Here is a 23,635-nt window from a genome sequence, read left to right as displayed (position 1 = left end):
ATAGATAAGTCAATGCTTCCTAAATATTGTGGAGCACATTTTTTCAAAAATTTATTTTATATACAATGAAAACTTCTGTTACATTGACAAAAAAATGACATGAAATATACTGAATGATTTGTTTGGAGTCAGCCACTTAAATTACAGTCTACTATAATGTTTACTTGTGAAAAGATTGAGGATCAGTTCTGTCATTGTGCCACAACTAATTAAAAATGTCTTTCGAAAAACTTTCAGAGTGATATTAATCTAATAAACACATTTTTAAGAGACATTCATATAATAATGCTTGGCATACTCAGCATACCAGATAAGCTATTTCTATAGTGGTTTTCAGTGTTTTCTGTTTGCTTTTTGTTTTTGTCAGGGTAACCATTTTTTATATTACCATTGTTAAACTTTCTTGAATAGGTAAATCTTAGATGGTTCTCTGGAAATGCTACATTTAGATGAGTCATAAAATCTGCATTTTGTTCAAACTAACTTTAAAAATGCAGTAAAGATCTTAAAGAATAGGAATTTGAATTTGAAATTGAATGAATAGGTGTTGATAAAGTCAGGTATGGTAAATAAGCATAAATTAAAACAGTAAATCTTTGTACAAAGTCTCTTACTTTTTTTTATAGCCAATTTATTTTTTGGAGAATCATATATGTGAATGATATGACCATACTGTTCAGAATTTCAAGTTATTTTTCCATTTGGGATCATTTTCCATTTTAAGAGCAAATGAATTGATTCTAAATTCAAATACAATTTTAGCAAACAATTTTAAAGCAAAAGCATTTTAGTCATTTTTGGCTAAAATGATATGATTGATTTTATTTACATGTAAAAATCTCTCAAATCTATTTATTAGCCATAGAGTAATATTTGCAAAAACAGCCCAGGTAAAAGAAATCTGTGTCAAGTAACAAATTCTGACACTGAGAAAGAAAGTGAATGGGAATTAACTGATCTACATGCTTCAAAACTTGTAGCTTCTATTATCTCTCATACTCTGATATATTTCAGAAAATATGATGAAGATAAATAATTTGGGGTGAAGTAAATTTGTTTTCAATGGCTTGACAATTCAAACAATCATGAATTGAGATTTCTAGAATTTAGGGTGAGTATTTCTCATAAGTAATAAACTTTTTACTATAGCTCCACAATTTTAGGTTCAAATTCTAAAAGAAAAAAAAAAAAAAACATTTAAGGGGAAATGTAATTATTCAACCTTACAGTAAAAGAAAATGTGAATATTGAGCTATATATTTAGAACCCTCAAATAAGCCAATAAATGCATTTATGTTGTTTGGCAGGAACCAAAGTTGCCAAAAAATAAGTACTTGTGCTGATTTTTATTTTATAACATAAAATTTCTGTTAGCAACTTTTTAAAATAAGAAACACTACAATTAAATATCCTTTGTTCTAACTATCATTAATTTTTACATGTATTCATTAGCAAACCGTGTCTTTGTCTTACACAGCTGAAAGAAAAACAAAAACCCTGGCAAAAAAAACAAAACAAAACAAACAAAACCCTGGCAAATTAACACTTCTAAAAATACTTCAATGGTTGGAAAATATAATTTGAAATTCTACCATTTAGCTTTAAGTGCTTGAAAAAGATCACCGAAGTGAGTTTCTATATATCAGAAGAAAAATACAGTCAAGTAAGTAAACATTGCCATAAGTGTCCCCTTTAATTTTTTTTATTTGTGTAGCCTGTCTACACATCCATATTCAATTTATTAGTCAATAACTACTCTCTGTGAATTCTTCCTTTTTACTTTTTTTCATTTTTCAATAGCAGTACAGAAATAACTTGAAAAAATGAAACATTAAAAAAATATGTCAGGAGAGCTATTTGGAGACTTGCTTTTGACAATATTAATGTGTATGTCCTCTTAAGAACAGAAACAAATGATAATACAAAGCACATGGGAAAAATAAATATGAACACAGAGGACAGTGACAAGTCCAGCAGGAAAATGAGATGTACTTGGAAGATTTACTCCACTGGACAAAAATCATGAATCATGTTAAGATTTAATAACAATTTTCTTTTAGCTTATATATCACTGGAAATATTTGATTTTCACTTAATCTACTTATATAGAACATTTTTATGCCAAAAGCAGCACATATCCACAACCTGGAATAAAATTCAAGAAAGAGTATTCAAAATTTCTAATTATCCAAAATTATATAGTATTGCATCTAAATAAATCTTAGTGTGTTATTTTGGAATTTTGATTATAACAATAATTTTTAAATAAATTGTCTTTGGTAACAAATTATCTTATAAATGTAAACTCTAAGTTTTTCAAATTTATTTTTATTTTACCAGTAACCTTCAATAAAGATGATTGGAGTATTAAAAAAATATTTCCACATTTCATGATTTTACTATAATGAAAGCAAAACTGAAATTAAATATTAGGGATATATAAAATAATTTTATAATAGTTACTTCCAATTTTCAAAGTATTATAACTACATGTTCTTTCAAATTCTGCTTTCCAATATTTCCTATTAATTTAATAAAACCAGTACCAAACTGTGTTGGAAAATTTTCTTTGGAATGATGTCACTATGCATCTCTTTGATGGAAATATATCTCATTTAGATATATATTTTATTGAATAGGGCATTTGGCTGAACAAAAATATAACTGCAATATCCTCTAGTCAGCAGAAGTAGAATTTATTGCATGACAAGAGTCAGGGATTACGATTAGGACATTAAGAGGAATGACAGGAAGGCAAGGCTCACCATCACTGCTACCAGCTCATCTTCCAAGGACCACTTTGCACATTTCTAAATCTGGGCCCCTATGGAGTGGATTTGAAGGCTATAAAACACTATGCCTTTTATACAATGTGCAACTGACTGGTTCAGAAACAAAGTAAACACAAAGTAATAAAAGTAGAATGTCTATCTTTAAAAGGCAGTTCTTGGTAATGCTTCCCTTTGGCCATTTTTAAGTCTTTACATTAAATTTAATAGTTAAGTGTATAAAGACATAATTTTGTGTATAGTGTGTAGCTCAAAAGAGTTTTCGCTGCAATAGAGCATCCTTGGAGAATTTATAGAATCTTCTTCACTCAACTGCAATTCTGATGTTCCACATGGTTACAACATTTTTATTTCATTAACACCTAATTTACAAGCACAAATCATTCTAAATGTATCAGAACAGATGTAGGAAATAATAATTTAGACTGAAATCTTCATCTCCTAGTCACGTATTTTTAACCCATCTATCTTAAGAAAAAAAAAAAGAATAACTTATTGAAGAGAACTATAAAGAAATAAAAAAGTTTTCCAATTTAAATAAAAAGGTGCCACAATTTAAGTTATTCATTTCTACCAATTTACCTATTATTGCACAGATATGCCACACCTGCTGTATTGAGCTGTATGGTTTATAATAGAACATGTCCAACATTGATCAGACAGTCTGCACCTATGTAAATATGCTTTTTCATGGAGCCTCCCATCATAGCCCTTGGACATTTAGTTGAATGCTTTGAGAGCTCTTCAGATTTTGTTTTCAAGTTTCTAAAGGGAGATTATTTTACATGATTGACTTGGCATTTAATAAGCTACATATAAAAACAGATATAGAAAACATTTTGCCATTATAAAAATACTAAAGCTTAACATTTAATATCATTTATCAGGACTATCTTAATCAGTTTAAAAAAATCCAGTCAACCTGGTCAAAAAAGTAACACTGTCCCACCCCCATACAGATTAATTGCTTGAGTAAACAGAATAACCATTTGTTCTGCTCTTGAATAGAAACAATCCACGTGATTTAGATGGGCTGAATTAATTCTCATTTAACATCAACTTTCTGTCCCATGTAATCAGCATGTCTCACCATTAGCCATTATGCTCCCATTAGCCCTTACCTATCCAAAACTGAAGGAGGGCAGGGCATGTATGGCATAAAACATAAAAAACACATCTGCCTGAGACCATCTTCCTCCTTACTTTCAATTTGTCAATCCATATTTAGAATTATGGTAGGTTATATCTACTCCACTTCCTACTCACATTTCTCACTTACTATGTGCCTCAAAATAGGTAACGTAAGGGTGTTCAAACCCTTCCGTGAATGCTAGTCTTCCTATTACTGTCTGCATGGGCTTTGTCAGGAATAGCCTTAGGGAATATCTAATATTAAGCAAGTATTTCGTGTGATTTGTACTATTTTTTTCATTAAAAAATCAACCTTTGATTTTTCTTTTGTATTAGCATATGCTCATCAAGTGCCTGAAGATGAAGCATGTGAAGGAAAAAAATAATCTTTCACTTATTCAAAATCTTAGTAATTTATGATTTAAGATGACACCAAAGAAGCTTCGGAGAGGGGATATATCTAATTGTCTTTGAAAAGCTTGTCTCAAGGTGAGTGAGTTTTTTTTCTTTATAATTTACATTTTGATAAGGTCAAATTTCTCAGAAGAAGCCCTTCATTATGCTTTGTATAAATAGCTCTGAACAAATGAAAATTTAAAAAATGAGTACCCCTACCTTAAGGGAAATTTCTGCAGGTCTTACCCCAGACTTCGTATATCTGCAACACAAAAACAAACACATCCAATAGTTATTTACAGTATGTAAAAAGGAGTATTCTTCAAATAAGCTAAAACTGAGACACTGTACCCTCTTCTCAGCAGAGATCTATTTCTAGTGGAAAAAACAGAAGATATCAAATGGAAGAGCTGTTCCATTTTAAGAATAAAATAAATAAAAGAATAATAAACTGATGATAATAATTAGGGTAGTCATGAGATGAAAACATCTAGACATGCAAGATAAATTAATCTGAGCCTCTAAAGTGAGTTTCAAATATGTGGTAGAGGCTCATCTACAGCACAAAATAATTTCTTACCGTCAAGACTAACTTGACTTTCTATATATCCATATCATATAATGGTATTCACCAGTGCTTCTTTATTTTTAAATATAATATTTAGATATAATATACAATGCTAATGTTGGAATATTTATGATATTCTAGAGCATTCAGTCTCTAAGTTTCAACTGACTCTCATATAGCAACAAAATGTACTGATTACATAGAACTCTGTAGTTTACAAAGCATTTTCATACATTTTATGATTTGATTTTCACAAACAAACAAACAAAACAGTGAAAGATTCAGGTACTTAGGAAAACAGCTTGGCAAAAAAGGATAGCAATCCCTGAGAGGAAACAAACGTGGTAAGCCTTGGGATTGCCTCAGCTGGAGGATGTTACCAAACTGTAGCACAGGGAGAGAAAACCCAGTCAGATCCTGGTGGTCTCCCTGAGTTCAGGAGACACATCTGGGAGTTTGGGGAAGTCAAGGTGACTAGAGTTTGCTAGGCAAAGTATTACAGGGGAGAGACTTGCAGAGAGACAGAACTTTAGAGATCTACAGAGGGTCGCCTTTGAGCACTCAACTGAGCAGTGATTAGTACATGCTGTGAAGACATTACCCACAGTCAGGAAAAGAAACATCTGAAAATTAAGAGGGAACAATGCCTGATGTTCATACAGGAATGAGAATAGTGACTGTTCTTGTCAGCCAAGGTAGAAAACCTCATAATTCAAGGAACATTGATTAGAATACTAAGAAGGGTCTTGCCTCAGTAGGAAAGAGAATTAATCCTAGAATAAATGTAACTCATCTTATCTAACAAAGCTGAAAAGCAAGATCTGAAAAGATCAAGTTGTTTCCAACTAACTTAACCATGTCCTGGACAAAGCTCAAGGATATTTATAGGAATTTATATGGGAGTTTAAAATGTACAGCCACCAATCAGTTTGTAAATATCCTGATCATGTATAAAAGATCAAAAATGTTCACAGGGCTTCCCTGGTGGCGCAGTGGTTGAGAGCCCGCCTGCCGATGCAGGAGACACGGGTTCGTGCCCCGGTCCGGGAAGATCCCACATGCCGCGGAGCGGCTGGATCCGTGAGCCGTGGCCGCTGAGCCTGCGCGTCTGGAGCCTGTGCTCCGAGACGGGAGAGGCCACAGCGGTGAGAGGCCCGTGTACTGCAAAAAAAAAAAAAAAAAAAAAGTTCACAAGTAATTTCATTTAACAATTAAGAAGGGAAAAAAAAAGATTCTCACTCCAATTCTGCAGTTAACCAATATCTAACTGATTTGTGAAATATCAGCACACTGAGAAAACCATTCTTTCAAGGAAAATATTCAGAGTTACACCACTGTCCAAAAAGAATGTATAATGATATTTCCTAGTGCTAGTAGTTTTTCTTTCTTAAATTTTGTTTGCCTGGTTTAAATAAAGCAAAGAGGTCACCACAAACAAGAGCACAATTTTATTTTTCAGCACTTATTTAAGAATATATTACTTTTTAGGAAATACTAGAAACTTTTCTCCTTGCATCAGAGTGTGGTATAGTGTTAGCGCTACAAAAGAAAGTTGTGAGGAAGAGTTGGCAAAAAAGAAAAGCATTTAAAAGATTAAATTTTGCAAAGAATAGTAGTATGCATTATAAAATTAACATTTACATCATTTTCACAATCTTTCCAATTTATGACACCAGGGTTTAGGTGACTCACCACAAATGACTTTAATTATTGGTTCTGTGATTAGCATTACAGATTAATAATATTATAGTTACTGTCCTATGTAGTTCAAGCAGTCTATTGTTTATACTACATTAAATAAACGTGTCCTTATTGCACAATTCAGATTACATACTTATAAAAAAATGCATGATTCAAAAAAGTAACTACAAAGAATATTAGAAAATATTTAAATTAAAGGATAAATAAAATCACAATATATCAAAATGTATGGGATGCAGCCAAAGCATACCTTAGAAAAATATTCATAGCATTTAATATTTATATCGCAAAATAACAGAAGTTTCAAATCAATAAATTACCTATACTTTCATTTTATGAAATTAGAAAAAATAAAAATAGAAAACTAATACTAAAGCAAATAGTCAAGAGGAAACAATAAAGTGCAGAAATCAATAAAACCAGAAAAGCCATACAGGAAAGTCAATGAAACTAAAAACAATTTTTTAACACTTTATTTTTTAGAGCAGTTTTATGTTTACAATAAAATTGAGAAAAAGGTAGAGATTTCCCACATAACCTCTGTCTCCACACATGGATAGCCACCCCCATTATCAATAACACTAACCAGAATGACACTTTTCTTTTTTAACCAAACCTGAACTACATCAATACATCATAATCATCCAAGACCCAAGGTCCATAGTTTACTTTAGGGTTCACTATTGGTGCTGTATATTCCATGGGTTTGGACAAATGTATAATGAAATAACACCGATTGATGTAATATCATACAGAGTATTTTTACTACCCTAAAATCCTCTGAGATCCACCAAATCATCCCTTCCTCTGACCCTAACAACCACTTATTTTTTATGGCCTCCATAGATTTGTCTTTTCCAGAATGCCATATAGTTGAAGTCATACAGTATGTAGCCTTTTCAGGCTTTTCACTAAGTAATATGCACTGAGGTTTCCTCCACGTCTATCCATAGCTTGATAGGTCATCTCTCTTTAATCCTGAATAATATTCCATTGTCTGGATGTATCACAGTTTATTTATCCATTCACCTGCTGAAGGATACCTTGGTGGCTGCTACTTTTGGGTAACCATAAATAAAACTGACATAAACATCTGTGTGCAGGTTTTTGTGTGGGCTTAAGTTTTCAATTCACTTGAGTAATCACCAAGAAATATGATTGCTGGACCATATGGTTAGAGTATGTTTAGTCTTGAAAGAACCCACCAAATTATCTGCCAAAGTGACTATACCATTGTGCATTCCCATCAGTGACATATGAGGGACAACTGGATATCATAAAGGGGAAGGAAGAACAACTCTTACTCTCCACTGTATACAACAGTCAATTCTAGATTAATTAAATCCCGAAATGTAAAGGATAAAATAGTTTTCTAAATGATAATATAGAAGAATATCTTCATTTGTCAAGATAATTAACAAAAGACAATATCCAAATAGCCAATAACCATGCAAAAAGTATTAAACTTTATTAACAATCAGAGCCAAGCAAAGTAAAAACACTACTATTACTAAAGCACATGGAAACTTTTATTACTCTACCCAGAAAGACTAAAATTTAAAAGACAATGATACCAATATCTGAAGCAAAGGAATCCTTCATATACTGGTGGAAAGAGTGTAAACTGGAACAACCACTTTGGAAACAGGCTGGTATCTACTAAGTTTAAATACTGACATATAATCATATCTAGAAAGTTCACTCCTACTGAACAGATATGCTTGCATGCATATATCAAGAAAGACATACAAAAATGTGTAAAAGCCCAAAACCTGGAAATAACTCAAATGTATATCAATAAAATAATGTTAAAATAAGTTTTAAAATTGTTAAAAATATTTTCAAAGTTTTAAATTGTTTAAATACCACATGGCAATGAAATTCAACAAACCACAGCTACACAAATAAAACATGACTGAATCTCACAATCATAATTTTGAGCAAAAGAGAGTATAAGAAAACTATAATCTCTATGCTTTCATTTATATAAAATATAAAAAATAAAGGAGAAACAAATGTATAGTATATATGGATGCTAGTTCAGGTGGTTAAACATAAAGAAAAACAAGGGAATTTTTACCATTAGCATCAAAATGTCAGCTAAGGTTGGTTGAGAGAAAGCAGGTAACAGTTAAGAGAGGCTATGAAGGGAAATTCTTTGAGGTTGGTAATGCTTGTGTCTTTAAAATTAATTGGTGGTTACAAAGTGCCCTATTTGCCATGATATTGAGTTGAACACTTTTTTTATATTTGTCTCTTTTTGTGTTTCAAAACAAAAAACTTAAAAATGAAGTTAACCATGGATAATGAGTAAATGGACAGATAAATGATGCTTCATTACTGCTGTAAATTTAACATGTTTAAAAAGAAACTCAGAATCTTTTTTCTCCAAGTCAATTCCCATCTTGTACTCCCGTATTCTGTCCAGGACATCATCACTTGTTTCAAATTCTAACTTGAAATATATGCCCCTTATATTGTCAAAGCAGGAAGACTACACACTTTAAAATCTGAAAGATCATGGTTCAAATCCCAACCTTTCCTTTTATTATCTGTGAGGTCATAGCAAATTACCTTACTGACTCCCACTGCTATAGTTGCTGGATCTGATAAATGGCAATAGACACTACAATCTATTAGGATTAAATGAGATGAAAAATATAAAAATTTAGCCACAGTACATGTTTTTAAAAGGTTGATTCCTATTGTCTCTGAATGCAAACTCTAGATACAATCAGACTTTTTTGAACATCAGTTGTGTTTTTGTAATGTGTTTGAGGAAGAGAAAAGAACCCTGACAGGTGGGATTAATATGGCACTGTCAACTAGGCTGTTCTCTTGCTGAACATCAGACAAGGTACTTAGTGACCATGATAAATCGAAAAGACCAAACAAAAGCAAAAACAAAAACAAAAAAACCCCATAATTATGTCTGAACTCAGACAAAAAATACAATACTGTTTAAATAATAAAAATGACCCTAACATCCCTCTCTCTTTTCTAACATTAATGACTGCTGCTTCTGTACCAATTACTGCTTTAGGATTGCTTCATATCTCTTGCTTTCTATATAAGAAGTATTAGGATACCCAGTCACAGAATTCTATCTCCTTGAACCCTTCCCAAAATCACCTAGCACATGATCAAATCTTATCGTAAAACCCTTTTAACACCCTCTTAATAGACAATTCACAGCCCAGTGTGTGCATTCTCCCTCTTTGCAACAAGTCAATAAACCCAACATTCGCCTCAAATGTGCCCTTGGTCATCTCTGACTCTGGAGCACTAGCATCTCTCATGTGGCCCCTTTTTTGGAATCTATCACTCCCTATATGTGAGATCGGTTTTCCTTCATGCATAAACTATTTTGGCAACCTAATTGGGATTTCTACTACTCCCTTTCTTACCTCCAATCCATACTAGAGACTGCTGAATATTTATTAGTCAAAAAAATTATCTTGCTAAAAAATACGATTTATTAGACATCCAATTTTACATGTCCATTTTAATATTAGTGAGTGAAAGACTGTCAGTAGATATTCTCTCAAGAGACAAGATGCATCCTTTGTCCTGGTGAACCTATTGTAAGCTGGGATATATCTATGTGTTCGGAGGTAAAGTGCCAAATGCATACCTGTAAATGGAAAAGCAATTTTCTCTTCGGCTTCATATAACAGTGTGTCAAAATTCTCTAATTCCTTTGTTTTGTCTAAAATAAAGAAAGGTTAGGTTGTGAGTAAAACTTCTGTTTTGATAGCTTGAATCTCTGGAATAACCCCCATAGGAATTGGCAGGAAGCAAAGCTAGTCAAAGCAATGTTTAGAAAATAGAAGTTTGTACTTTGTCATTATATTTCACATTTTCAACTAGACCTGCAATGAGAACACTAGCTTCCCTTTTTTTTTTATTATTCAATAGATACTTTTCATTTGTGCTTTTTAAAAAGTATTTTTTAAATTGTATTTTACATAATGTGACATATAAATTGCACACTGTAGAAAGAATTGTCTGCCTCCCTGAATGAAACCATTTTAATCTCAAGAGTTTTATTATCTGTTAAAATCTATTTAAATATAGGCATTCAATTTTACATTACTTGACATTTATGGGGAAGCTATTTTACAGCAGCAGGTTTCTGAATAGACAAGATCACAACAAATCTTCATGATAATATGACATGCTAGATTGAAAAATATGCAGAAAGAATGATCTAAATATTCTGGGCAGTTCACATATATGAATATATCTAATAAAACTCTGGGTCAGAGGTCTACTAATACATGTGTTTGACAACTACAATTATGACACGTATACCTATTTTCATTTACCATATTACAATATGAATTGAAGCTATACTGTTTTGTACATTAGCTAAATATTTAATAATAAAACTGAAAAATAGAGACATTATTTGTAATGTGGGATATTCAGTTAATGTTTAAAGCTTAAGTTTTTTAAGAACAGCAAATTTGCAAGTTGAACTGACAACATTATAAATTTTTTTTGTACCACTTGCTCAAATTGCCAGCTTGAATTAGAGTTTAAAGAAATTGGGAAAATGAGCTTCTACAACCAGGGCTTTCTACAACTGGCCTCCTGAGTCTGATGTATGACAATTCAAACTGAGATTTTTTTTTTATGAACAAAAAAGGAAACAAATCACCACAAGATTTTAAATTACACAGAGGAATCTTCATGAAACTTCTATCCATCAAATGGCCACTGAAAAATGAGGTAATTACCTAAAATAATTTGCATGTTAAGAGCTAATACAATATTACAAAGTAAAGTCCAGTTGTGAAAGCAATGCATAATTTCCTGATTAATGTCTCATGCACAATATTCCTCCATGCTCTGTCAGAGCCTAAATAACAATATGGCCAATCAGTCAAAAAAAAAAAAAGATAACTCAGGCAAGAAATGAGTTCAGCTCTAATAAATCATGATTTGAACTCAGTGAATTTTAAAATTATGACAACTAATCACAGTATATTGTGTTTTTAAGGCAATGCATTTAGATTTTAATTGGTCTAATTATAGATTTTTAGTAATTCAAGATTAGTGTGGAAGGCAATTTTTTTTTAAAGTCTTTGAAATGTCATCTATTAAGTTACTGAAGAAAACTTCACATTAAAATACCAAGTCTGTAACTCCCAGCTCTGCCAAAAGTTACAATGAGAGCGATATTTACTCAGGAAGATTGAGAATGTCAGTGGAGTAATATGGCCAAATTTCCTTACACAAAGATTATGAAACAGTTCTCTTCTCAGTGCAAAGTGGAAGCATTTCTTCTAAAAGAATTAATCTCTTCAAGATTAGAGGTAGGACGGGAATAAAACACAGACCTACTAGAGCATGGACCTGAGGATATGGGGAGCGGGAAGGGTAAGCTGTGACAAAGCGAGAGAGTGGCATGGACATATATACACTACCAACTGTAAAACAGATAGCTAGAGGGAAGCAGCCGCATAGCACAGGGAGATCAGCTCTGTGCTTTGTGACCACCTAGAGAGGGGGAATAGGGAGGGTGGGATAGGGAGGGAGATGTAAGAGGGAAGACATATGGGAACATATGTATATGTATAACTGATTCACTTTGTTGTAAAGCAGAAACTAACACACCATTGTAAAACAGTTATACTCCAATAAAAATGTTAAAAAAATAATTTAAATTTTTTTAAAAAAATAAAAGAATTAATCTCTTCAATCAGCCAAAGGCACGTGTGGTGATAAACAAAGGAGAAGCAGGTGAGGCAAAGCCACAATAATAGATACAAGGACTGGAGTCACTTAAATTCAAAATGGCTTTCCTTTCACTCTTCTACTATGCTGTTCTAGTGTAAATGAAGAAACTCTTTAAAATCTTAAGGCTATTTATGGAACTTATTTAAGAGGCAGAATGTTTCTCTCTTTATTTGTAGGAAAGAGAAAGGAGAGCACACGGAAGAAAAGCTAAGGTGCTTTTCCTTGTTGTTGGGGATAGGGACGTGATGAAAGGCAGGCCAAGAAAATGTGCTCATGATTATTTTGACCCAGGCTGAATACTGACTCTCCTTTTGCTTCTTGTCTAGAAAGCATTAATATTAGCAAGGGAAGAAAGCAACTTTGGAGGTCAGACAGGCTGTTCTGTCTGGGCCCTGCTACTCACTGACTGTGACTTTAGGCAAATTACTTAACCTCTTCCAAGCCTGATTTTTAACCTGAAAACTGAGGATAGTAACATAACACACCCTACTGGGGGTTTGTGACCGCTAACTAGAACCAGTCTGAATCACTAGTACTGGTAGTAGACTAGTGACTAGTACCAATCACTCAGTCCAGTGACTAGTAAGTGCTGAATACACAACAAAGAATTTTTTTTTACCGGTTCTGTTATTAAACCACTTATTTAACCTCTTATACCTGTTTCCTCATCCCTAAAATGGTGGAAAAAAAAAAAATCATCTATCTGATATATCTGTCGTCAGAATTACATGGATGAATACACCTAAATTTCTTATAACAGTACTTGATGTATAATAAGACCACAAAATGTTAGTAAATCAATCACTGGTGGCCACTAAACACATGCAGCCATTCAAATTCGAATTAATTAAAATGAAGTAAAATTTGAAATGTCATGTGAGCCACATTGCAACTGCTCAATGGCCACATATGGCTAGTTCCTCTCATACTAGACAATACAGATTAGAATATTTCATCATCTCAGAAAATTGTATTGGATAGTGATAATAGATATGTACTTAAAGAAAGATTTGTAGGGACAAATGACCATTCATTCATGCTGTTATCCAGTGAGTGGGGTGGAGAATAAGAGAGGGAGAACAGACAGTTTATAGAAGATGATTAATTTGTACTTTACATAACTTCATATTGTTTCAGGTTGTTTTAGATGTGATTTTTTACATTTAGGTATATATTATCTTAAGAAAAAATTTTTTAAATATATGCAATAACAATTATGAACACTTTAACTTTACATAAGGTTGACTCTCGTTAATAAGAATTATCCAAACTACCAAATTATTCAAACTATTCAATCAACAGCAATGTACCCTGTAGAATTCACTTCAGGCAACAACTTGATTTTCAGACAATATGCCTTTGAGTGATATCCCAATGTAACTAACTTTTTTTAACTAAGACTTTTCAAAACTTGTCAGGTTTGAAAGTCTCATAAAACACATACAACTGCCATGCAATTCTCAGCAACTATATAATTTATTTAATATTTATTAACAAATAGTATCAATAATGAAAAGCAATTATATCACCCATTTCTCAAATGATTACCATCTCCCTAATTTCAAAACTCTGTGGATATTTTTTTTCCCATTCTCATCTCTTTGGCCCTGGTTTCTCAGGAATTTTTGATACTATTGATTATTCTTTAATTTTAGAAATACAAGTATCCCTTCCCTGTTCTCCTTCCTCCTGTACTATTCATTCTCAGGTGTATATGTAGCTTTCTATTCTTCTATCACTCCTCAAACGGTGTTTTATCCTGAATTTTATCACTGACTTTTTTCTTATATCACTTTATATGCTCTTTTGACTGTTCTACTCTGTTCTCATATTTCAGATATCACCTATATACTGATAATATTACTTTCTATACCTCCAGTTAGAATTTTTCATTTAAATCTCAGACCTTTATTTTGTGTTATTTTCTGTATGCTCCATAGACCCAAGCTCATATTTTTGTAATATTGAACTCATCTTTTTTTCTAGAGCTCTATTTACAAAACAAATGCACAGGTATACACCAGCTTTGTTTTTCTTTTTGTTTCCTCCTTTGTTCTCTTTTCACTAATAATAAAGACCTGATAATTTTCTAGATATATCTATTTTATACCTTTTCATTAAGTCATTAAATCATGCTCATTCTGCTTCCTATTGTATGTATCAATAGTATACACTCACCCCTCTCTACAGATGCCTACTTTCCCTGACTGTATTTAATCTCCCAGAAATTCTCATCTGAGCTGCTACAATAATTTAGTAACTCATCTTACCTACTACCAGCTTAACCCCCACCCCCAAATGCTACCAATACAATTTTTTCTAAAACACAACTTCTAAAAAAATTGCTTGAAATTCTTTAATGATTCTCACCACTTACAGGGTCTTTTACAAACCCTTTAGCAAGCATGAGAGGTCAATTTTTATGGCTCATGCTTACCTCCTTAGTTCAATTGCTTTACCTATATTGCAATGTCCCTGTACCCTGGCTACGTCAAGCTACCTGATGTTCCAAAATGTGATATGTCTTCTTTTGGAAGCATTGGAATATGCTTCCAATATTCTCTGTATATGCTCTTTGTTCTACCTGGAATCTTGCCAATCTTATTTCCTTGAAACCCTCATACTATTTTAAGACTCAGAGACATTATTTCATTTTTGGTATATTTTTCTTATACTTTTTTTCACCTTCCTTTCTATGCGGAACTCAGGTTCTGAATCTCACTTAAAGCACCTATAATAATGCATTATAAAGGTAAATTGTTTACCTGTTTGGAGAAATAATGAAATCTCTAAAGGTTTCATTCCTAGCATAATGGGTAGATGTTAACATGTCATGCATAGCAGGCCCTCAATTATATGTATTTTAATAAATTATTATTTAGTTAATAATTAAGTAAACTATGGTTGTAAAATGCTATGAATAAAAATAGTGAGGATAGCAAAAATTACTGAAAATTAAAAGGAGATATTCAGAAGCACAATTAAAATAATCAAAAGTTTCATTACTCCCTCCTCTGTGAAATACTTTCTTCACTTGGCTTTAGTACTCACTAATCTCATGGATTTCCTCTTATTGGCTTTCCTTTCCCAGTCTGTTTCCTGGATTTCTCCTCATATTTGTACCCTTCAATACTGGAAGAGACTAAGATTTTGCTCCTGTGTCTCTTCTCTCTTTGAACATTTCTAGAGATCTCATGTAATCCCATCACATTCTATATCTTTGCTATGTTGAAGACTCTTAGTTTGTATACCTATGTTACACACCAAACTTTAAATTCAACTGCCTACTTGCAATATTATCCTGTCAAACTTCATGTGTTTGAAACCAAGACCCTCGTCTTCCCCAACAAAATGTGATATACAATCTAGAAAATTGCAGTTCTATCCTTTCAATTGTTTAATGCCTCAAACCTTCAAGTAATTCTTGATTCTTTTAGGAAACCTTGTTAAATATATACTCAAAATATGCAGAATCTTACCCTGCTCCAAGACCTCCACTGCTATAATATTTTCCAAGCCATCATTCTCACTCACCTTAATTTGTGTAGAAGCACCAAAAGTCACCTCCCTATTTCTGCTCCTCTACCTCTGCCCCCTTCAATCTAATCCCAATACAGCAGCCAAAATAATTCTGATAAAATATAAGCTATACCATATTGCTCTTTTGCTCATAACCCTCCAGTGGCTTTTCAATTCACCTAGAGTAAATACCTACATCCTTACACTGGCTCATAAGGTCCTTAAAGGTTCCAGATACATATTTGACCTTTTCTTCTACTTTTCTTCACCCACTCATTTCTAGTTTTCTGGATTCCTTGCTATTCTTTGAATGGACCAGGCATGAACCCAGATCCAGGCAACTGTACTTTCTGTTCTCTTTGTTTGAGAAACTCATCTCTCAGACACCAACGTGACTCACTCTACCTCTCTCACCTTCCTCAAAGTTCACCACTTTATTTAAAATTGAAATCACCATCACACTTCTTAGCCCTCTTTCAACTTTTCCTTCACAGTAATTATCACGTAACATAGTGTATGTTTAATTACTAATTTTTGTTTGTCTATTGTTTTCTCAATCCTTGTGGAAAGGTAAATCTACACGAAAGGGATTTTTACTGGTATATCCTTAGTGCCTAAAACAGTGCGTGACACACAGTCATCAATAAATACTTGCTGAATCAATGAATGACTAAAACAAGTAATTTTAGAGATAAAACTAATGCATAGAGGAAAAACTGGAAAACCTATCAGGCTGAAACATAGCAAAAAGAATGATTACATGTCTAAAAAAGGAATAAGTACATTACTAAAGGAAATAAAACAGGTAAAGAAACATTTCCCAATGGGGGGGTCAAATAAAACTTGTAGACTATTAAAGAATAACGATTCCTATTTTTAATAAAGTGGATAATATTTCTGAATAATTAGTTTCCCTCACACTTGACCTCTGAGTCTTCGAAATGTTACTGCATAAAGTGGAACATGGCAGACAGTATTTCCATAAATTATTTGACCACATAAACTATTTCTGATCTTCTTACAAAACTAGAGAGCTATAGAATGACTTTTGGGAAATGCTGAGGAAAAGGGGATATTGTATATGAGCTATAATTCTGTCTCAGTATGGTAAGATAAAAAATACTGTGATAGGGCTTCCCTGGTGGCGCAGTGGTTGAGAGTCCGCCTGCCGATGCAGGGGACATGGGTTCGTGCCCCGGTCCGGGAAGATCCCACATGCCGTGGAGCGGTTGGGCCCGTGAGCCATGGCCGCTGAGCCTGCGCGTCCGGAGCCTGTGCTCCACAACGGGAGAGGCCACAACAGTGAGAGGCCCGCGTACCACAAAAACAAACAAACAAACAAACCTCTGTGATAAATGAGCCTGGGAAACTAGAAAGCTAGTAAGATTTTCATTAACGTTGAGTAATAATTTGTATAGTCAGGAAGAGTCAACAGCTCTGTGGATATTAGTAATATTTAAAAAGATGCAATCATATTACCTGAAAAAATAAGAGTTCTGAGGTTTAGTAAAAATATATAAAGACTTTTTCATTTCTTTTGTTTACATAAAAGAGAATAATAACATTTCTTAATTCTATAGAAATACAATTTATCCCATCTATTATACTTGTACTTCCATATAACTTTCATCCTAGAGGTCGTAAAAAGTTCTAGAAAAGATCAACCTACCCAAATTATTGAGAGACTGTAGCATGGCATGGCAATAAGAGCTAAAGATTTAGAATCAGAATACTTATCTAAGTATTAGTATGGACATGAACAGTGAAATATTCTTATCTCTATATTTAACTCCACTGGGAAAAAAGTTGAGATTTAAGAATGCATTTTTATAGGTCTACATCAGGAGTCAATGTCAAAGACATTATTAATGCATAACCCTCTGATATCTAATAGTTGGTTCATTATCATCTTTAGTTGATTTATTTGCCTAACATCAGTTACCATTAGGACCATGACAGGCATGTAAACTCACATTTAAATAAGGTTATAAAAAGACAAGTAAAAAATATGCTGGTTATATGAATTGCAAACTAGACTATCTCTATGTCAAAAAGGTCAGTTATGATGACATTGTTTCCTCTTTGCCATAAAAGTTTACATTTTAATAAAGATTAAATGGAATCTCTCTGTAATTCAGAAAAATGATAAAGAAACTAAAGTTTCTATTTATGCATGTATATCTTTGTCTAACTGTTCATACTTTTTAGCATGATACATTAAATTTACGAATTATTAAAATCCTGGTGTATCTCCTACTCTATATAAAGGACATAGAAATTATGCGTTAACTTTGTATCAATGAAATAATGTTACTGAAAAATTACATTTTATTTCTCTTTGAAATCTGTATATAATTGTTTAACAAAGAAATCTACATTTTGCATTTGTTAAGCAATATAACTTAGTTAACAATAGTTAATATTGTTGATATTTTTATTATTTTCATTTTCTTGTCAGAGAATTACTGAAAGTATTTTCTGTTTAAGAAATTCCTAATAACTTCCTTGAAATAGATATGATTTCAACATATTAATAATTTGTTTCAATGTAAATATTTGAGAAAACATTTTTTTTTCTTCTCAGCGCACACAGCCCTTAATTTTCTGGGCTCCACTTGAATTCATGTAATGTTTATGAGCAGGGATATATAATAAGAATTACATCTAAAATTAATGACCCCAAGTTATACATTGCATCAGAAATATACTATTGTGAGAAGTGTTCACACCTGAATCCTCAAAATGGTCTGATAATAATGAAAACAATAATTACAAGGTTGTTGACAGAGAATGAAATTCTATGCAGAGTTTAAGGAATGTGCTCAAGATCACACAGCTAAGAAGTGGAGGTTCTAGGATTTGAACCCAAATAATTCAGCTCCAGAATCCATGATCTTAATCAATAAACTACAACTTTTGTGTTGGTTCAGTTGGCTAGTTGCTTTCAAACCTGTCTTGCGAATAATAAAATGGAAGGTCAGAGCTACTAAATTTCAAGTGAGGATTTGAACTGAAGTTCTTTGAGTAAAATCCTACAATATTGTTTAAGAGCATCATTGTGCACCAGTTTTCTGTCCCAATGGCAGAGCTATTTTTTGGTATCTTTGACGATCTTTGATTATGAAAGGCCATGAATTCTAGAATATGAGTCAAGTTAGAAATTGAGTAGGTACATGTACTCCAGGTGAATGAAATCGGTTCAGGTTTCTTAGCTTAATTTCTTTTCAAGGGGGCTGGGGTCAGTGAAGCGAACTAACATTTATTTAAAATTCACTGTATACTGAATCTGTATTAATATTATGCTATATAACTCAGTTTAATTCTTAGAATAACTCCATGAGGCAATACTATCATTACTATTTTCCTGATGAGGAAAAGGAAACTCTGAAACATGAGAAATTCAATGTGGGGAGGAAGACTGCAATTTGGTCTATTTGATATTAAAGAGATTCCTACATACCAAATTCAAATACTGCTCAATGAAAGCACAGTGGGGTTTCAAGCATATTGTCACAGGCAAATATTTGCTGAGGCACTGAGAATTGCATGGAGTTAGGCAAATTTGATTTAACAAATCACCACAAGCACTTTCATACCATAAAAATTGATATCTTCTTTTAAATGTAATTTGATTGAAATGGAAATCTGCTATATTATGTTACTGATCTTAGAGATAGAAAGATGCAGTATGGCATCTGCTACCAAACAGTGACAGAATTTGAACACAAGCTTATAATTCCCTAACTCATTACTTTTTCCTATTGGAGTTAGGATAAGAAGAAGATGTGAACACTTCAGAAACAAACTCATTATCAATATTACTATTGACACAAAGTCCTGGTAGAAGAGAGTACTATGAAACTGTTCAATGAAAATCATAGGGTCATTTGGTTATATGCAATATTTGTGCATTGTATTTCAAGTTACTTAAACGATGGATATATTTTGCTTACAAATTTAAAAACAAAGTTAGGATTCAGTATTTATTTTTTTTACCTAAATACTCCAAACAGTACACTTTAAAAAAATTTTTAAATAATAATAACCTAGCAAAAATGCTTAAATAAACATAGAACAGTATTAAAAAGTGGATTACCATCATATCCACCCCAGATCTCATTTCTCACATTGAAGCATTAGGGGATATCATTTCTGAGCATTTTTATATAGTGCATATGTATTACATAGTTCTATACAATATATTTCCATGTACATCTATATTGTATGCATTTTCTTTCAAAATAGTATATTATGTATTGTTTTATAATTTGTTTACCCAAAATATCGATGATGAAATACATGAATTATCCTCATTCTTAACAGCTCTACAGTCTTCCATAATACTTTAACTTTTCGCTCTGAAAATAATGCCACAATAAATATCCTTACTTGCTGATTTGTAAGATTATTTCTAGAGTTTTATGCAGTGTAAAAAGATCCATGCATTTTCTTCACCACACCCTACTCTACCCTCCCCGTCCCCCCCAAATTTGAAATTTAGTTTTTAAAAATGTGGAGCTCTGTAGAGGGATTGTTCACTTGTTCAAAATTGTAACCTTGACAAGTTTAATCATTCTCTGTCTCAGTTTCTTCATCAGCAAGTAGGGACTGTAACAATGCCTATGTCATAGGTTGTTGAGAGGATTACTCGAACAATTCCTTTCACTTAATAAGGACTACATAGATGTCATCTGTAAACTAAAATGATCCTTAATCATCTAGGATATGAGTATTATGAAAGTGACAAGCTTACTTTTTTTAATGAACAAAATGGCAAAAAAAAGAGCGTAGATTTGTTCCACTGATTTGAAATGGCAATTTTACAATATACAAAATTTATAAAATTCTTGTTGCTACTTCTGAACCATGTATTTCTGTTTCACTGACCTACCTGTGTATTCTTTCAACATAACTGTATTATAAAATGGTGCATTTTAAGGATAATATACACAAAATGAAATATACCCATTGCTATATCTAGGAAACTAAGCAATAATCATATGCATTTTGATTATCTTGTAGCAACATTTGGGGGTGAATAACCTTTAATACTCAGAATAATAAAATGAGGAGTAATTGCAAACATATCAGTCTGCATATTTCAACTCATTCCACATCAGTGATTTGAATAACTTAGTAAACAGAAAGCTACATTTGAGACACTTGTTAACATATATAAAAAAGCTTTTCAATCACGTGTGCGTGTGTGTGTGTGTGTGTGTGTGTGTGTGTGTGTGTGTGTGTGTGTGTGTCTTAGGTAACATTTTCAAAACTGTTAAATAAAGAAATTACTGTCTTTTTATGTATAAATTTATTTTTAATTTAAGCTTTTATGAAATCATTCTATATCTGGGCTCACTTTTTTAAATTATTAAGACTTAAAATCAATGTCTGAACACCCGAGTACATACATACAGGAATGGCTATGTACATTCACAAAGGAAACTGGCTCATTTTGTTGAAAGGGGACAAATCTAATTGTTTTGGATGTTTATTACTTCTCCACCTTTAATAACTTAGTAAGACACTGGTTTTGCAGGTCTGAGTTATTTCGGAGGCTCCTTCTTCCCATTAAGGTCAGTTATACCAGAGAGCTTCCACTGATGTATAGTCACATAGAGGTTCCTTGTCTCTCTTTTCCTGCAAATACATACAGGATGAGGGGTCAAGGTTACTTTCTATTGGAAACTTTGTCATGGTTTATCCAGTCTAGCTATATGCCCACTCTGTGAACATCTCTCTTATGGGATAATGAGAGCCTGAGGAATTGTGTATCTTCTGCTTCTCGAATTTTGCCAAATAGTCCTATTTTAATTTTACATGGAGTGACAAATAAGTGGTGTTTGTATATAGGAGCCTATGTCCCTGACTGTACAACAGTGGTACAAAAAAGTACATAATGTTTTCATGTGAATTGACAAAAATAAATATATAGTCAGTCAGGTTTACATTTGGTAGTTATAACTAGAGAACAAAATAGTTCACAAAGTTGTCTCTCTACTGAGGAAGAATTCTCTATTAAATCAGAAACACACAACCAGTATCTTCTCTCATTTCTTCTAACACCTATTCCAAACATGCACTAGTATCCTTGGACCCCTTCCTCATCACCTCTCTCCAACAAAGAAAAGAAAAATGCTTCCTTTTATATAATTGAATTTGAGGCCTTGAACTACTCCACCATCTACCCAGTTATGGGAGCTGAGAAAGCATTCTTAGTTCCGCCTCTCAGACATTTCCTCTTCCCTGATGCATTTCCTGATCCTCCCCTTGGAGAGTTAATTACTCTCTCCTCTATATTATCCCATTACCTGGGTATATTTTTTATGTGCTAGTTTCATAAAATTTGAATTATTTCTTTACTGATGTGTCTTCTCTAGAAAAATTTTAATTCCTTAAAAATTGAAGACATGGTGATGAACAAAAGAGACAAAGTCTTATCCACATGAAACTTACAATCTGAGAGGAAATAATAACATAAACATGCAAACAAATGAATAAAAACATAAACAGATGATAAAAAATAAATAAAACAATATAGATAATAATTTGGGCTGAGAGGGAAACAAATATCACAATTTATATGCAAAACAGTAAGAGATAATTACTTAAGTAAGGTCTTTGGGAAAAGTGGCTCTGGAAAGCTTGAGCCTGAAACTCAAAGAAAGAAACACCATGGGAATTTATGGGAAGAGAGTTTCAGGTGAAGGTCAGTTCAGGCAACCTAAATCATGGGAGAAAAATTGGACTTTTTTCCTAAGTTCAGTTCATTTTCTCCAACAATATTATTTTAGAACTTATTATACACCTGAATGTAATGATGAAAAAATTCAATAAAATCGCTGTCCTCAATGAAACTTTTACTGGAGAGATGAAACATACAATGAAGATAATCATATGTTAATAAACAAAATAATTTCAGCTATCAATAAGGTCTGTAAAGTTGATAGAGAAAGATCTTAGTGACATGGAGTGGTGGCCTGGGTGGCCTCCCTGAGCAGTAACATTTGATCACAGCACTGAACAATATGAAGGAGTAAATCAAGTGAAATTGGAGAAAAGGCACACCAGGCATGCAGCAGTAGAGCAGTGCAAAGCCTTGAACCCAGAATATGTTTGCCCAGCTGGAGGAACACCAGGGCTGGTGTGATTGTAGCCCTTAAGTCACATAGACAGAGGTAAGAGAATGAAGCAGTGGTAGACCAGGGCCAGTCCATGATTAGTGCACTGAACCAAACATCTGGGCATGGAAGAGTAAACGTAAAAGTTCAAAGTTAAATCCAAATTCTATCTCCACATTACTTTTTTACTTACATACAGAAGACATGCTTCTCATAATGCTTCCATGAGGCCACCCACGGCCCAGGTACACCTTGCATTCACGTAACTAATATTCAGTTATTTTCAGTCCCTGTTGAACACTAAAATCTTTTATAAAGCTTTATAAAAAATAAATATTCCTGGCTCTCTCCCATGAAAAGCAGAAACCTAGATATATATAAATATACATATATTTCTAATCATAGCAGTCTGATGAGCAACAGAAGTAGAAAACCACTGTTTTCTTTCACTTGGTCTAATTGACCATTGTTTGTAGAAAACAGGAATTATCAGGAGGAAATAACTTGTCATCAAGATGATTTCTTTCTCATCTTAGTTGCAATTTTATTATGGAGATTACAACTGCAGAGTGTGTTGATGTGACTTTCAATCACATTTTGCTGCCTGAATGTTATTGAAGATTTCTACATTCTCTTTTCAAATTTGAATAATATCACTAATGAAA

At 32.9% G+C, this 23,635-nt stretch overlaps 1 protein-coding gene across 1 annotated transcript in view; it reads right to left on the bottom strand.

Annotated features, from left to right (window-relative positions):
- TENM2 (teneurin transmembrane protein 2) overlaps window positions 1-23,635 on the bottom strand; it is a 3,844,234-nt gene that overhangs the window by 3,179,770 nt on the left and 640,829 nt on the right. The window contains exon 3 of the mRNA XM_067032280.1: window positions 4,536-4,578. The gene's annotated coding sequence lies outside the window, so the exon portion shown is untranslated. The remainder of the gene's footprint in view (window positions 1-4,535; window positions 4,579-23,635) is intronic.

The sequence above is a fragment of the Kogia breviceps genome, chromosome 4, assembly GCF_026419965.1.
Source record: "Kogia breviceps isolate mKogBre1 chromosome 4, mKogBre1 haplotype 1, whole genome shotgun sequence".
NCBI classification, from domain to species: domain Eukaryota; kingdom Metazoa; phylum Chordata; class Mammalia; order Artiodactyla; family Physeteridae; genus Kogia; species Kogia breviceps.
The sequence above is the reverse complement of the archived record's forward strand: the minus strand, read 5'-3'. Positions and strand labels throughout refer to the sequence as shown.